The 15,589-nt window shown below is 41.6% G+C and overlaps 1 long non-coding RNA gene across 3 annotated transcripts in view; it reads right to left on the bottom strand.

Annotated features, from left to right (window-relative positions):
• Nucleotides 1-15,589, bottom strand: part of LOC138684823 (uncharacterized) — a 99,645-nt gene that overhangs the window by 41,393 nt on the left and 42,663 nt on the right. The window contains exons 3-4 of one of the 3 annotated variants that reach the window (XR_011324125.1): nucleotides 15,126-15,250; nucleotides 12,467-12,578 (exon numbers count right to left, since the gene is read on the bottom strand). The exons of the other annotated variants lie outside the window; for them this stretch is intronic. This is a non-coding gene — a long non-coding RNA (uncharacterized lncRNA). The remainder of the gene's footprint in view (nucleotides 1-12,466; nucleotides 12,579-15,125; nucleotides 15,251-15,589) is intronic. 3 annotated transcript variants of the gene reach the window in all.

Here is a 15,589-nt window from a genome sequence, read left to right as displayed (position 1 = left end):
TCTGAGGGGGCTGTAAGAGCTAATGGGTTAATTTGCGAATGCTTTGAGATATTGCCGTAATGCTCGGGGAGGGGGGGAAGCACAGAACGCTTGCTCTGTACGTATTTGCAACTCCCTAAATAAAGACCACAGTGCCAGAGCTTGAATTTCACACATTAATCTGCAGGGACCTTCAAGCCAGACACATGGCTCTGAGGCAGCAAGAAAAACAGTTCTTTGCTGTTTTTCAAATCTATCTGATTAGGTAGATTTCTACCGTATGAACAACCTTACAGGGAAAGAACAGTTGCTTCTTTAGAAAGCAGCAACAAGCCCAGCTTAGAGAAACTCTGTTAGAAAAATGGTAGTGTCTGTCTGCCATCACCAAGTGGACTAAATCTGTGCTGATTTGGGTTCTGTTTCCCACAGTGGAAGAGTGGGAAAGTGATCTTCCCTTGCTCTTGGGATAGAAATGGTATCGGATGAATCAGCCTCTTACAAGAGCTTTTTGGATAGAATGCAGGAAAATGTTCATATGATTTGAATTTTGCTAACTCGCAAGTGTTATTGTTTTACGTTGTTGGCAAACATAGTATCATTAATAATAGGATCTGCCAAATGCTACTACTTTATGGGACATCTGACAGTTGAATCTATGCATCAATAGCTCACAGCCTCACACCTGTTAGCAGGACTTATCCTGCCCAGCAGCAGGGACCTTGCCCATGGGTGCAGAGTATCATCAGCTTCCACACCAGCCAAGCCAGGCTAGGGCTCTCAGCACTTTGCAGGACTGACTCTTATATTTCTGTCCTTTCCAGCAGAACCCTGGGGGATTGAAAAGAGCCAATAAACAAACCAAAAAAAAAAAAGCCAACAAGAAAAAAAGCCCAGTATTTGCTGAAAATGCTGAGCAACGTCTGCACTGATTCTGTTAATGTGCCCCTGAAATTTCCTGCATGTCCTGCTGTGCAAATGCCAAAAGACAATGGCTTTATTTCTCCAAATATTAGGGAATATTTTCTTTGGCTGTGCTCCATACACATCATCATTCCTCACGCACTATGTTTCAGAGCAGGGTTTGAAAAGGACATGCCTGAGGAACATTTCACTTACCTACCCTGAAATTTGAGTTTGTACCAGATCCTGAGGATCAGGTGAATTTAGCAGGGTGTTTCCATTTGCTCTGTGAACACTGTGTGTAACATTGCTTACCAATCGTTAGCTGTTGGAAGCATCCCTTATTCTTACCTACTGGGGCTTTATAAGAGGATCATGTGAAATTGTTTTTCCCAGGCTGTGGGCAGGCTTTGGGGTTATGACACAGTGGCTTGAATTTCAACCTATGAATTGAAATCACAGCATCAGGCAGGGCTGAGAGCTGCAGGGCTCAGTAAGCTGTGATGCATCCCAACTGCAGGCCCTCTCCACTCTCAAGGGATTGAATGTGCAGACCCCATTTATGGGCAGCAAACGAAGTTGCTCCAGAACTTAACTAGGAAAACCAACCCGTTACCATGCTGCTTGTGCCATGCAAGCTGCTGCTGTCATAATTCTTATTTTAAATTTGTCTTTCTTGGCTATAAGCAAAAGAACATGAGTGCAGCACACAGAGCAGAATAAACTCTGTGACTGCAAGTTCTGAGGAAAGCTGCTCCAGTGTGTATTAAAAAACGTAAGAAGTACCATAGCCAGTCAAATCAAAGGCCTGTCTAGCCAAGTATCCTGTCTCTGGCAGTGATTATTAGCAGATACTGAAACAAAAGTATGAGAATTAAGGCATATAGAGTCCTTTTACTGCCTTCCAGCCTCCAAAAATCAACAGCTTGGAGATTTCCTGAGACTGAAATTACATCCAGAGCATAATATCAAATAGTCAACAAAGCACTCATCCTCCATTAATGTGTCAATCCCTTTTGGAATTTATTTATTTAATTTATTTGGCCACAGTGTAACTACAGGCCACACAAAAAAGTTTTCCTTTTTTGCCTATTTTAAACTGTGCCTGACAACTTTATTGGGTGCCCCCTAAGAATTTATGTTCTGAAAGACTGTAAACGATCAGTCCCTGTTCATTTTCTCTGCACCACCCTGGTTTTACAGAACTGTGCCATATTCTGCCTCCATTATCATTTTTCCAAACTGAGAAACCCTATGTTTTAAACAGCAGAACAGAGAGACACACTAAAGAGGAAAAGAGATTTGTGGTAGGACCAGTTGTAGAGGAGGCAGGCGGTTCTGGAGGCAGGTCTTGCTCTGGACATCTTCTCACCCACTCTGTAGACCTGTGAAGTTGAAGAACAGATACTATGTCCTGGCAGCAAGTGAGCATCAGGCTCTGGTGTTGGAGGAAGAAAAGCCAAGGACCACCCCCACTCTGAGACTCTGACGTTCCTCCCCAGAGCCACCAAGATATAGAGATGGATGGTGACTGTCACCTAAGGGTGGCAGGAGAACCCATCTGCCACATGGCTTTTAAAGGCAGGCAGAAAAGAAAGGGAGAAGGCACCATCTTCTCTGATGCATACGACTGCCTGTGTTGAGAGTCTGAAGGAAGTTGGGCAGCTGGGTGGCTGAGGACAGGGGAGAATTTTCTGGGTAATTTCACGGGGAAGTCTTAAAAGCCGCCTGACCAGGAAGATCAGGTTGATGATACTTTTTATTGGCAAAGAGGACAATCATCTTAAACGCAGTATTTGGTGTCAGCGGGGGAGTTTGAACTGCTGGGCAGGAAAGGAAGTAGATCACAGGCTGTGCACAAATTCGGAGAAGGGGTTGGGTAAACTGTTTTGATGCAGAAAGAGAAAGAAAGTTAATGGGAGCAAAGATTAACCTTGGTCTGACTGTAAGGCATAGAGAAAGATGGAAGATGAGTCAGGTCATGGAAGTCCTGAAAAGAGAGTTCACAATCCTTAAAAAAATGAGGGAGAAGATCAGATGGAAAATACCAAGTTTCAAGAAGGAAGCCCAGTAAACTCTATGAGTCCGTAACTGAAATTTCATGAGGCAGCAGCCAGAGCGAAAGGAGATGGGGAAAGCAGTAAGGCAGAAAGCTCCTGCCCGCAAGTTGGCCATTGCTCCCAGGAAGAATAGTAATAATATGAGCACGAATTGTCCCAAAGCAGAGAAAGGGTAGGAAAGCCAGCAAGAGATCAGCTTCCCTGACATTTAGCTTTACTGACTTAATAGATTTTATTACTGCTATAGATAAAATTAGGCCTTTATAGGAAAACCTCTTTTCCCTCCTGCTCTCAGTTCAGGTCTGATTCTGAGTCACAAACTCATAACTTGCAATTTCAGCTTCAGTACCTTTTGTCAATAGCCGTGTTAAAATATAGGCCTTTAAGGTCATTAAACCCAAGTATATGTGGAGGAGATGATAAAAAAAAAAAAGGCAAGAAGCACATTCCCAGAGATAAAAGCCTGTGCAGGTTCATATAATGTTATTATGACTTTGCAGAAAAGGAAGGTGCAAAAGGAACAGGTGTCCAAATGTAATTGTTTAAAAACTTGTATGCGAGAAGGAGAGATGGCTCTTTCCCAACACATTGATGGGACAGGCCATGGGAGGAGTGATGCCAGATTTACACATGCACGTGAGAAACCCAGGGAAACTGGTGAGCCATGGTCTGAGGCAGCCACCCTGGTGCCCCTTCCCTGTGCAGTCAAAGCCGCCTCCAGAACAAGCAGAGCCGGGGCGTGACATCCCAGGTCCACTGGTCAGGAACAGCCTGTTCTGCGGTGTCACACTAAAACCCCTGCCTGCAGGACAATCTATCACTGAGAGTTTTGCAGGCTGTTCATGGAAACGACTCCCTCGCTCACGGATTTCAAACAAAAACCATCATAAATGTGATCTGGCAGCCAGAGCACATGTTTTCATTAATTAAGATGTTAGTCATGGAATCACCAAGATCACTGCCAGACAAATAAATAAACATACTCAGGACATCCAGGACTAGTAAACTTTGCACTTTGTAGGACTGCTCTTAGGTAGTCATGTCTCAGATATCTAATGTGGCTTCAACAGCAAACACCTATGATAACTTGCATTATTGTTTTTACATAGAATATACTGCCTAAATAGCTGCTTGCCTTAACTTCAGGATATTGCCTGCTAAGAATTCAGTGCTTAATTTTATAAGAAGAACAGATGATACAGGATTATAAAAAGGAACTGCAGCCTTGTGATATCTATCCCTAATTCCAGGAAATTTGGGTAGGATTTCTTGATAACAGAAAGACAGCGAGGTTTGTTTTCTCACTCATATGTTTTCTCACTGCTCCCCCGCCCCACTCTGTGCCTGTGAGGTCATCCCCATGATCAAAACATTCTCCTTTCACTCAGTGTCACTCCCTGAGCTGAGAATGGAAATGGTTTAACTAAAAGTCCCAGTCTGGGCATTCCTGTTCTCAAGGCTATTGCAGGTTCACTGGAGGCTGCAATGTAGTTAGCCATCACATTTGCAGAGGTTGTGGTCTCTTTCCTTTAGCCATTTTCTCTGCTAACACCTACCAAAACTACCTTCCCTACAATTTCTATATCAAAATATTTGATTCTGCCTCACTGTAGCAAGGAGAAAGCAGAAGGCCTGGTCTCCTCCATTGCTGCTGTCCTCTCTTATCTACAGCTACTCAGCAAACATCTCTTGGTAAAGAAAGTTGTAGCTTTGCCCTGCTCTGCTTCCTGGCAGGGCTGGACAAGCCCAGGGGAGAGGAGAGCAAGAGCTGGGCAGGGGCTGCCCGAGCCAGTATAGATAGTGTGTAACAGCCTGTGATCCCTGTCTTTATTAGAATTACATGTCCAGCCAAGATACAGAAAAAATTCTACATGGTGGAAGGACGGGATGGAAACAATAATACTTATTTGATTTTGTAAAAATTTGAAAACTCAATTTCATTTCATATTGGAAAGGAATTGAGAAGTGGAAAGCGTGAGAGCTCAGACAAGCCCCCAGAGCAACTGCCAGCTTTGTCAGAACAGTTTTCATCTGGATCTCGTCAGCTCAGGTAAGTGATCTAACTCCTGCCTAAAGCAGCAGTGCCCTTCTTGCCTGCTACAAATACTTACAAAATGTGGAAAAAATCTTCCTGAGGCTCATCTGCTGTTGCTCACCTAGGAGGAGAGACCCGGGAGCTTAGGCCTGCTTCAGAGATATCCTCCCTGTGTCCCCTGCGCCACTTGTGAGATGGCTGCTCGTTCTCCTTTCTCCCATCCATTTTTGCTCACTGTCTCACCCACAAATGTCAGCGCCTCCTGCAGTTTCCAGAAGTTCTTGTTTCTCAGCTAAGGAATATTCCACTGACAAATCCTGGCCAGCAGTACTCAGGATTAGGTTTTCATTTATGTGACCTGCTTCAGGGCTATATGGGTGAACACTATGTAAGTACTTGATTTATGGAAGAAATACACAAACCTGCTCAGATAAAACAAGACTCACTCAGTGAATTCTATGCTATTTCAAGTTCAAGGTTTAAATTCACCGCCAGCTGAATACGGCTGGAGTGAGACGAAATGTCCCTGATGAACGAAACTCATCCTCTGCCCGGGATGCAGCTAATTCCGCCATCCAGGCATGTTCATCACCAGCGAGCAGAGCGGTTTGCTCTGTAGCATCATTCCTCTGAGGTTCTCCACAGATCTTCAGAACTAAATACTGTCTTAGGAAGTTGTCTAAGATAAATTTTGCTCCTATTGGGTCCTAAAACAAGTACTTAGCAGAGGGAGACAGAGGTGGAAGAACCAAAGATAATGTCATAGCTTTGAAGAACAGGAGATGCGACTCAGTTTTGTGGCCACCATATGTTTGTAGGATGCACCCAAACAGTGATTCAGATCTGGATGGCTCTAGTGTCCTCAGGCTGCAGAGATGCAGTGCTCAGATGGTCATAGCAGGATGACAATATTCCCCAAGCAGGGGACGTGGCACCCATAGCAATGCATCGCACCACTGACTTGTCCTAATGCCCCCAGACCTGAGTGACAAGCAATTGGCCATGCCAATACAGTGCTCATCCATCTCCAGAAGGCTTTGTTGGCTCTCATACTTGGAAACCAGCTGAGCATGAAGTTAAGACAAATTCCCGATTTAAGCTGTTGAGAATTAAGAAACGACAGAGTAGTTTCCTGGACTAACCACATTTGCCTGCTTTGGGGTTTTTTTCCTTGCAGCGAAATGAGAAGAACCAGTAAGCATTTTTAATTCGACACATTCTTCCTATCTTTCCAGTTCACTGCTATTAACTGTAGAGCAGTTATAAAATAAGAAATTAACTAAGCGGGAGACTGTACTTTGCAGTCAGAAATGAGCTGATTGCATCGATTAGGACAAGCAAGCCTAGTATGCAGCAAAGCACTCTCACATTTTTTCCTCTGCCTCATTTCTTGTGCCCCCTTGTTCACTAAGCTGTTTTCTTCTGACTGTAGGCAATGTCTCTCATGAAAGGCAGAATCAAACAAGAAAAATATACGTCACCTCAAGCTGTTACCAGAACAATTTACAATTTATTCTTCTTCCTTTCTCAAGAAAGCTGTCTGGAGGCACAGAATCTATAGAGACAAACATTTTTCAATGGTTAGATTAAATGGGTCAATAAATGAATAGGAGGGAAATACATGGTCTGCTTGTGCTCTCAGTCGCTGGGTGTAAAACCATTCTGAAGTATTCAATTAACTGTTAAAAATACATTTAGCAAACTTCACTCTCCATCATTGCCCATATTCTTCAGCTTCAAGATCCTGATTTAAGGCTGTGAAAAAATCCCACTGCAGAAGAGCCAAGACCTGTTGTCTGACTAACCCAGGGGAGCCTTTGCTTTAAATTCTAGTTTTAGAGGCAGACCTTCAGCATAAGGCTGTCTCTGTCAAGTTTCCCTCCTGAACCCTGACAGGCCTGTCCTCTAAGTTCACTCACCTCATTTCTCTGCCAATAATATTATAAGAACAATAAATAGTAAGGCTAAAAGAGGCACCTCAGTTTGCTGAATGCGCATTTTATCATTTAAATTAAAAGCTTAACTTGTAGTCACAAATGGCTTAAATATTTAGCCAAAGTAATACTTCAAAAATTACTTCTTCCTTAAACCTATGAGGTAATTCATAAGATATTGTCATTTGGGAACCAGAATAAATATTATGGAAGGCAAAAGATGTCAAATCTTGTAGGCAATGGAATAACCTAAAATTAATTCCAGTAATGAATTTTGATAGAATGATTTCTAACATGTCTCTTTGGAGTGATAAACAACCTGACTTCAAAACTGACTCAAAATCCAATATTCCATACATTTATGAGTAACCCCATGGTAAACTGACAGCCAGTTTATTTCAGTCCTGGAGTCTGCTGCAGCATAGCTGTTTGTGGTAAACTTTTCAGTTCTTTCTTAGCAGGATTGCTGGAAAATTGCCAGTTACAGAAATCTCTGGCAGTTGTGAAGTGCAGCTGTGGCTATCTGCTTAAGTTTCTATAAAATTAATTTGCATCAGGCAATCTCCAACATCTACTGAATAAAACACACTCAGGTACACATTTTAAAAGTGCTATGGTGATCTGATCCCAGCACTGCTTTCCTGCACCATATTAATCATTTCCATACATTTTTATTGCCATGACAAATAACGCAAAGCCCATAATTGTGGTTTTTAACTGCTTCAGAGTACATGTGCTCTTCTTGACCATGTAACAGAAAAGAGAAGCAAAGAAAATGAGTCTGATGTAATTTTTGTGCAGTCAAAGCCTGTAAGTCAAAGTGGATGAGTGGCATTTTTCAGCTCGTTTAGTGATATGAATGCACCTCATATCAGCTCTTTTAGCAATATGAATCCACCTCAGTCAGTATACACAAATAAACTGTAAATATGAGATCTCTTTCTATTTTTAAAAATGATGCAGGCAGTGAAGTCTTTAGAGCTTGCAAATATTCAGCGGAAGGGAAGAAATAGAAAAAAAATTTCCTCTTTTTGTCAACTTCCAAATCTTCTGCCAGTCTTTAGCTCATAGTACAAGTATGAAAGTTAGCTACAGAAGAAATTGGCCACTTTCACCTGCACATTTACTGTAACTGATTTAAGCATCATTTAAGATGTTTCTCTCATTATTTGACCAGGTCTATACTTCTACCAGCACAGAGATTTAGCTAGAATTGCAATTTCTTCTGTTGCATACCCATACCAGCAAAAACCCTAACGCAAGCACAAACTGTATCAGCATTAAGGTATCTTTGGCAACACTGCCAGCTCCCTGTTATCCAGGCTAATGGGAGGCTGGAAATAGTTCCCCATACAAGGGATCTCTGTCCCAGCACCCACCTCTGGCTGGACTCACATTGCATTGGTCCACGGTTGTGCTTCTGGCAAGTTTTAAGTACTGGGTGCCAAATTGCATGTGTGCACCTATCCTACAACCAGGGCCAGAAGCTGCCCGGTCACAGCACAACTGTGTCCACCCGGTGTTGAAGCTGCACCAAGAAATCCCATTGCACGCAAGCTGCTTGTGCACAAGGCTGCTCGTATGGTTTTTCATCCATAACACGGATCAGGCTGGTTAATTAAAAATTTTGATTGAAAGGAGTTGGTTTATTTTCCTGGGGAACTGTTATGACTTGCACCTACACGAGGAAGGTGGGGTGATGTAGCCGGAGCAGTGTGAAGACAGCAGTAAATCATTCCAAGTCCTCAATATGGTCTTTGTTTATTTTGCCTGGATATGTTTCATTGATCTGATTCACCTGTGAATGTTTGATCCATCCTATCTTTATCTGGTATAGCTTTGATCTAGTCTATACAGCTTGTCTTGCCCCTAGTCCATGTGTGAAGAACTCGAAAGACTTTACCATGAACACAAGGTTACTGAACTACAGCTATTGAGAAGGAAAGAAGAGGGAATGTTAAATGCTTGGTAGTTCGCTTTGGCTGCCCCTCTTGCTGCTAGTCAGTTGGTCTTTCTATCCATCACAGCTATCTCCAGCTACAAATACAGAGAGGTTGCTTTTTTCTGTATGACTTTTTTCAGACTTGGTAGATTATCTTAATTCACAACATCTGTTTTACATCTTCCAGTGAAACATTGCTCAAAGGAAGAGAAGGGAAGAACGCTGGTGCAGGATAGTTTGATGAGGTAGCGTTTCTGTCAAGATGTTCTTTACAAAAAAGATGAGTATTTTTTGTTCTAAGGAAATATTTTGATGACCTATGGTATCACAGAGGGAGCTCAGGGAAACTATTAATACATATTTTTAATAGACAGCAGCTTTCCAGGACCTGCATCTGTTCAAACATACAATGTCGTCTATAGAGATGGGGCTAACACAGACCACCGTGCACCAACAGAGGCTGGAAATCCTCAGTGAGATATGTCTACCACATTTGTTATCCAATGTCAGGGATAACATGTGAGCTATGATATTCAGAGGTGCAAAAGTTAGAATCACCAGGACATAAGGTAGGTAACCCCCTCTCTTTCTTACAAATTTGTTTCATACTAGTAAAGGATTAATTCAGTTGCCAAAAAAGTAGTGCCATAAGGTATTTTTTATGGCCTTCAGCTGCTTCTCCAGAAAGACACAGGTCTTGCATTGGGTCTGCCATCTTTATACTGGACACACTATGACATCTCACATGGCACTAGATGTTTAGGCATATGAAGTGATCCTTAGATATTAATCCAGGTTCTATAGAAACCCAGTTCAGCACTGAAATGACAAGTTCCTGAGGGAGAAAAAAAAGATCTAGGGATTGCAATATCCAGCAAAACAACACTCCAAATTTAGGTACCCACACAACTTCGGGAATGTAACCAAACCACATAGATTTCAAGGCTGTTTGCCGCAGTATCTCTCTGTAATTAATGGAAAGAGGCAAGACACCTTCAGAGATGGACAAAGATCTTACATGTGCTAAAGCCACCCATGTAGCCCCTCTGAACTGTACAGTCATTGGTTTCTTAATGTAAATGCCACTATCAAAGGAATAAAATTAGGTGAGATGATCTAGGCTCTGGTTGTGCACTATAAAAGTCTATAAAAGCCAGCAAGCTGAGTGGAAACCTCTTTCAGCAAGCCAAGAGAAATGCAAGAAATACAGAGGTAGTTTGCATACTGTCATGGGAGCCGCATTCAGGCCTCATACTCTTCTCTGGACTTAGGCATTTGCCTAAAATGTAGGCTCAGCTCTTCCCTTGGTCTAAGGAGTTTTCAGTTGTAATTGCCACCTCTCATTGAGGAGTCCAAACAGCTGGTTATATGTGAAGTTTATCATGGCCTTAAAGATGACATACTGATTAAGCTAGAAAAAGCAAATAGATCAAAGATCTGGTGAAAATTAGCACCCACAGTCAAGTAGATTGAGTAACTATGAGGAGAGAGACCTTGAGAGATCTCCCAGACCTTGCTTGAAGAGAATAATCTGTATTGCTCTGGTTTGTTTTAAGGCAGGAAAAATTAAGCCAAGGAATATCAAGAGATGTAATCTATTAATTAATTCAGATATATACAAAGGGATCGCCCTTTTAAAAATAGCACCTTCTACATTTCAAGTGCATGTCAATAAATTTTAGTGAAAAGCTTACAAGCACTGAACTTTCAGTTGAGAAAAATGGACAGTGAGAAAACATACATTATCAGTGACACTCACCACCAATGTATCAATATATCAGTGGTCCCCCAAAAGGCCTTCTTTTAGCCCTCTCTTGTAGGTACAGATACTGGTAGGGGTGAAATCCAGCATGTTTCCCATTCTTAGACCATGCTCTGTGCATTCAGTAGCTCTGACCAAGTTCAGACACCAGTTGCACCTCCTTTTTGAGAATTTGTGTGAAAACCAGGGACAAAGCAGACCAAAATATTGTTTAACTTAACCACAGGATTAAACTACGTAGAAAAAAAAGCATCTTAAAAAACCCAGCATGCATTCTACATCCCTTTATGGTTGTCCCAGCTCTCTCAGACACCCAGTTGTGTGACCAAAAGGAGCATTATTCCCACAAACAACTTTACAGCCTCTCTTGTAGGAGTTCCCTTTTAAGCTACTGCACTTCTTTTGATCTCCACTGGGCGTAGGCTTTCTCCTGTCTTGCCACGGCCTTTTAAAGTTCTCAGGCACTCTGCAAAGAAGCAGTCTGGTTTCAGCTATTCTGTTTTGTCCCTTATATAGCTTTTGTCCCCTTTATAGCTTCTATGAGACTGAGACAAGAAATGAATTCTAAAAGTCCTACAGTAGCCAGGTGGGCCTCCAGTGTTCATATATCATCACAAAGGAACATCTCCCCTGCCTTTTTAGAGCTAATAAATGAGATCTTTTCCCACAGAATGCATCTATTTCAGATATCATATTATCTTTGTGGTTTTCTCATGCAAATATGATCAGATGAGACCATAAGCTCATCCTTTATAGGGCACCATCCAACTGTCTTCTGAGAGAGAGGGGCACTAACAGAAGACAAAGATGGGTCAATGCACAGTAGACACAGTAGCACTGTACACAATTACATTTCGGCAGATGATAAAGTGCTATGATGTGAACTCCTTAACTTCATTAAATGAACATTTCCTTTCTGTTCAAGTTTGAATTTGTGTGTGTTCTACTCAACAATGTCTAAGCTCCCCAACCCATTCCAGAGATAATTAAGATAAATATTTTTACACTTAATTAATAAAGCATGGCATTTAATTTAAACAACCTTAAATTCAACTACCACATAAAACCAGCTAAAAGAGCTATTGTAAAGATGGTGACATTCAGAGCTGAACTTTTCTTATTTATGTACCAGTTATTAGATATTTATATATTTCTTACTATTAAATGGAGGAGTCCGATGTGACAGATCTTCCCAAAATACATTCTCATTTAATTTGCAAAATTACTGTGATCCTGTGTATCAGCAAATTCTAGGGGGGGAACTACACTGGTGTCAACCACCAATAGGCAATAAATCATCATTTAACCCTTATTCATTCATTTAAACATCAGCATTGCTCACTCTCTACTAAAGTATGCAAACTGTTTTTTTATTAACAACACCCCAGATGATGTGTAAAATATTAATTTAATATGGGTAATACCATATATTTATACCAATTAGAAATCAGTGACAGGTTGGTGTTATGACAACCAGCTCCTAATCAAGTGGAACATATATGCATACGGTGATCTCTGCACACAACACTGTGATAAATCTCAGTTAGGTTTTCCTCATGCAGTGTTAGTAACACTGCACTGTATTGCTGTCTCAGACAGCAATCCTTCCTTTAACATTTTTAATATATTATAATTACTTTTAGGAATTTAAATTTAAAGACGTTTTCAGGAGTAACTTTACCTCAGTTTTCAGCTTGTAATTGGCAAACGCTTGTCATAGTTTCTACTACCTTGACCATTATGGTAGTCACACTAACGGTCTGTAGTTGGAGCTATTTTTAGCATAATTTCATAAAGAAACACAATCTGCATAATTATGCAGTATGTATGTGGCTTGGGGGGAGTGATGATTACCTGTATGATCTTCCAAATATGTATTCCACTTGTAAGCCACTTCAATCATATCTAAGAACAGGGTAGAGGATCAAACTTCTCTGAGTGTTTATGGGTTTCAAAAAACTGGTATCTGCATAGGGGAGAGAGACTATCAGTAATGCAGTGGAAGCTCTCCTCCTGTTTGATATCAGAGACTTTACTAAGAAGAACTTTTATGAATACTTGAGCCCTTAAGACATTAGAAACCAGGCAAAAAAGCAATCATAAGACACAAATTCAGGGGATGCCAAGCTTCATTAGTTTCACTGATCATGGAACAAGTTCTTGCATTGCCAGTAAAGCACTCAGTTCAAGTCTGTGAGTTCATCATGCCAGGCCCCGCTCTACAGGTTGGAATATCCTGATTTTAAGGAATTTTTCCATTTCTCTGATTTCTCTGATTTTAAGCATTCCTGCCAGTGCAATTACTTGTGAATCAGTCAAAGTTACCTCTGGAAAAGAATCTCTGGTAGGCCAATCTAGCTGAATTTAGTAATGTCGCTTTGGATTATTCCACTGTTCCAAGAAACCAGACAGGGGGAAAACTACAAACCATCCTGCATAGTAAGGAAATGTCAAAGCAAGATTTGTCTGCAAATGTCAGACTTCACAAAGGCTGTCTCTATACCTACAATAGTGAAGGTTTTTCATTTACAAGCAAAACCTCTTAGAGATCAATTCCAATCTACAGAAATCTGATTAAGGCTTCTCATTTTGCAATTCATTCAGCCTAAATTGTCATCCAAGGGGTATTTCACTTGAATGAGGACTGCAAGATTGAGCTGGACATTCAGGTGCTTAATCTGACTGTATTTGACTTCATTCCAAGTGTTTCCCCATTCCTGGCTCCTACACACAACTTTTATATTATGCCATAAATACTGTCATCAAATTAATCGTGGTATGCTCTATATAGGTCAGCTGGAAAAATATTATCACTATACATGACATAATGTTGTATGAAGAGGTGGAGCAAAGAAAACGCAGTAGGAAATATGGCTGATCATCTACTTAGTAGAATATTTTTCAGGTTTTTATTCAGGGTCTCATCAGAGGCAACTTCAACCTCAAAGGAAAATAAAGGGATTTCAGCAGGAATTAGGCAACAAATAATTTAGCATCGCTGAAGGCACCCATTCTCTTTTGATAGGTGAGAAGGCATGACAAAAAGACATGAGCATCCCTTCCATGGGCTTGCCTCTTTGTGTCTATGTATTTTCCCCAAGATAACCCCAATTAGCTTGAGTCCAAATTCATTCCTTTGAGTCCAAATTCATTCCTTTTTTGATGAGTACCTGAGATTGGGCAAAGCTCTCAATAGGAGCAGTTCTGCTTAGCAAAACAAAGGTGCCTGAATTGCTGTAATCTGTCTCCCAGGGAGGACAATGGCCAGGAAAATGCAGCACCCTGAATGTTATCATATGCTAATAACAGGGTTCAAATGCTTTAGAAACATTGGCAATACACTTTGCTTAAACACTTCTTCTAAAGCTTATATGGCTCATTTTTACTGCTATTGCAACCTTGGCTTGCTAGTGCAGGGATGCCAGACCTTGATAAAATCATAGGGTGATTCTGCTGTGCAGGTAAACCCTTTGTAATGAATCGCCTTAGAAGAGCTGGGGGTGACGCTCATCCCCAGAAGGAACGTGATTGTACTAAACCATTTGAGTCCCATCTAAGCCCTAAAAAGAGTAGCCTCTTGTCCCAGAGGAAATTTTATACCCTGTGCTGTTTAACCTAGTTCTTCTTCCCATGGAGTGTTGTAAATGGGCCCTTTATTCCACCTACAAACCTTAGAAAACTTTTTCATAAGGCTGTCTCTACTGAAGACACAGTGATCTCATTGTTGTGGCAAAAACTGAACAGAACATTCTTGCAGTGACACTTCCACTTTGGAGCCCTACCCTACCCCTAGAACAGGCTTTAGCGGAAGTCACTTCATTTTGTATATCTGTATTTTGTTTGTTTGTTTGTTTGCTTTGCCAATGGACCTCAAAGATGCCTTCTCTATGAAGCTGTGGAGATTTGTCGGCAGCAGCTTGGTCCACATGGATTTTACAATGACAGTCATTGTGTTCATATATTTCAAAGAGAAACTCTGGGATCTCCACTGTGCTGAGATCTGTGGAGTATGGGAAAAGCAGTTCCCTGGGCTTGCAAGTTCCTCATCCAGTGCCAGGAAGTCTGGAAGCCATGATGTCCCCAAGCTGGAGGCTGAGATCCCGTATAATGACATGAGTCCAACCCTGCATTTTGAGGAAGCCCAGTTGGTACATAAGGCTGCACTGGAGATGTGCACCTTGACAATGAGCCAAGTGAACTGTCAAGAAACCAAATAATTTTCTGATGCAGCTGATTTCCTGGCAGGAAGGGTTTCCTCAGAACTCTGCATGGGTTTTGTCAGTCTGCCAAAACCCACCCATTTCACAAAACATTTTGATTTCAACAAATCAGTGGTTTCCAAAACGCCAGGGAAAAAAAAAAAAAAAAAAAAAAGGAGCTGTTTAAATACAAAGTTCCCAACCAATTCAAATTATTTCACTCAGTTCTCCCAAAGCTATAAATCAGCGCAATTGCTCTGTTTCAAAACAGGAGCCCCCAGTTGTGTTTGCCAGTTTGGAAGAGTCTTACATACCAAGTCTTGAGATGGCTGACCGCATTGTGCAAATGTCCTGATCAAATGATAGCAGTATGCCTGCTTATAGCCTCTTGCTCTCTTGTGGAGATCCTCCCACAGTCCCCAGCACGATGTCCATGTGCCTGTTCCCCAGGAGGATGAATGGCTACAGCATCACTCTTACCGCAGAGTCCTTCATTCAAAATAGAAATTGCAGGCTCTGGAGCATGTAATACGTTCACTGCCTTTCTGTGTCCTGCTGTCTTAGAGTGTAATTTAAACAGGACATGTAACAAGCTGTGAAGGCACCCAGGTACGTCCAGCAGTCACTAACAACCGGCAGACAAACTGTCCTGCCAGGGACACCGGGTAACTCATCTGGCTCCTTGCCCGGGCTAGGTCAGTGTCACGGTGACTTCTTTAGGTAACAATAATTCCGATTTAAAGCACCAGCAGAGCCAGCCTAGAGGATTCTTAACCAG

Source organism: Haliaeetus albicilla, chromosome 3 (assembly GCF_947461875.1).
Source record: "Haliaeetus albicilla chromosome 3, bHalAlb1.1, whole genome shotgun sequence".
Lineage (NCBI taxonomy): Eukaryota > Metazoa > Chordata > Aves > Accipitriformes > Accipitridae > Haliaeetus > Haliaeetus albicilla.
This window is presented reverse-complemented; position numbering and strand designations above follow the sequence as displayed.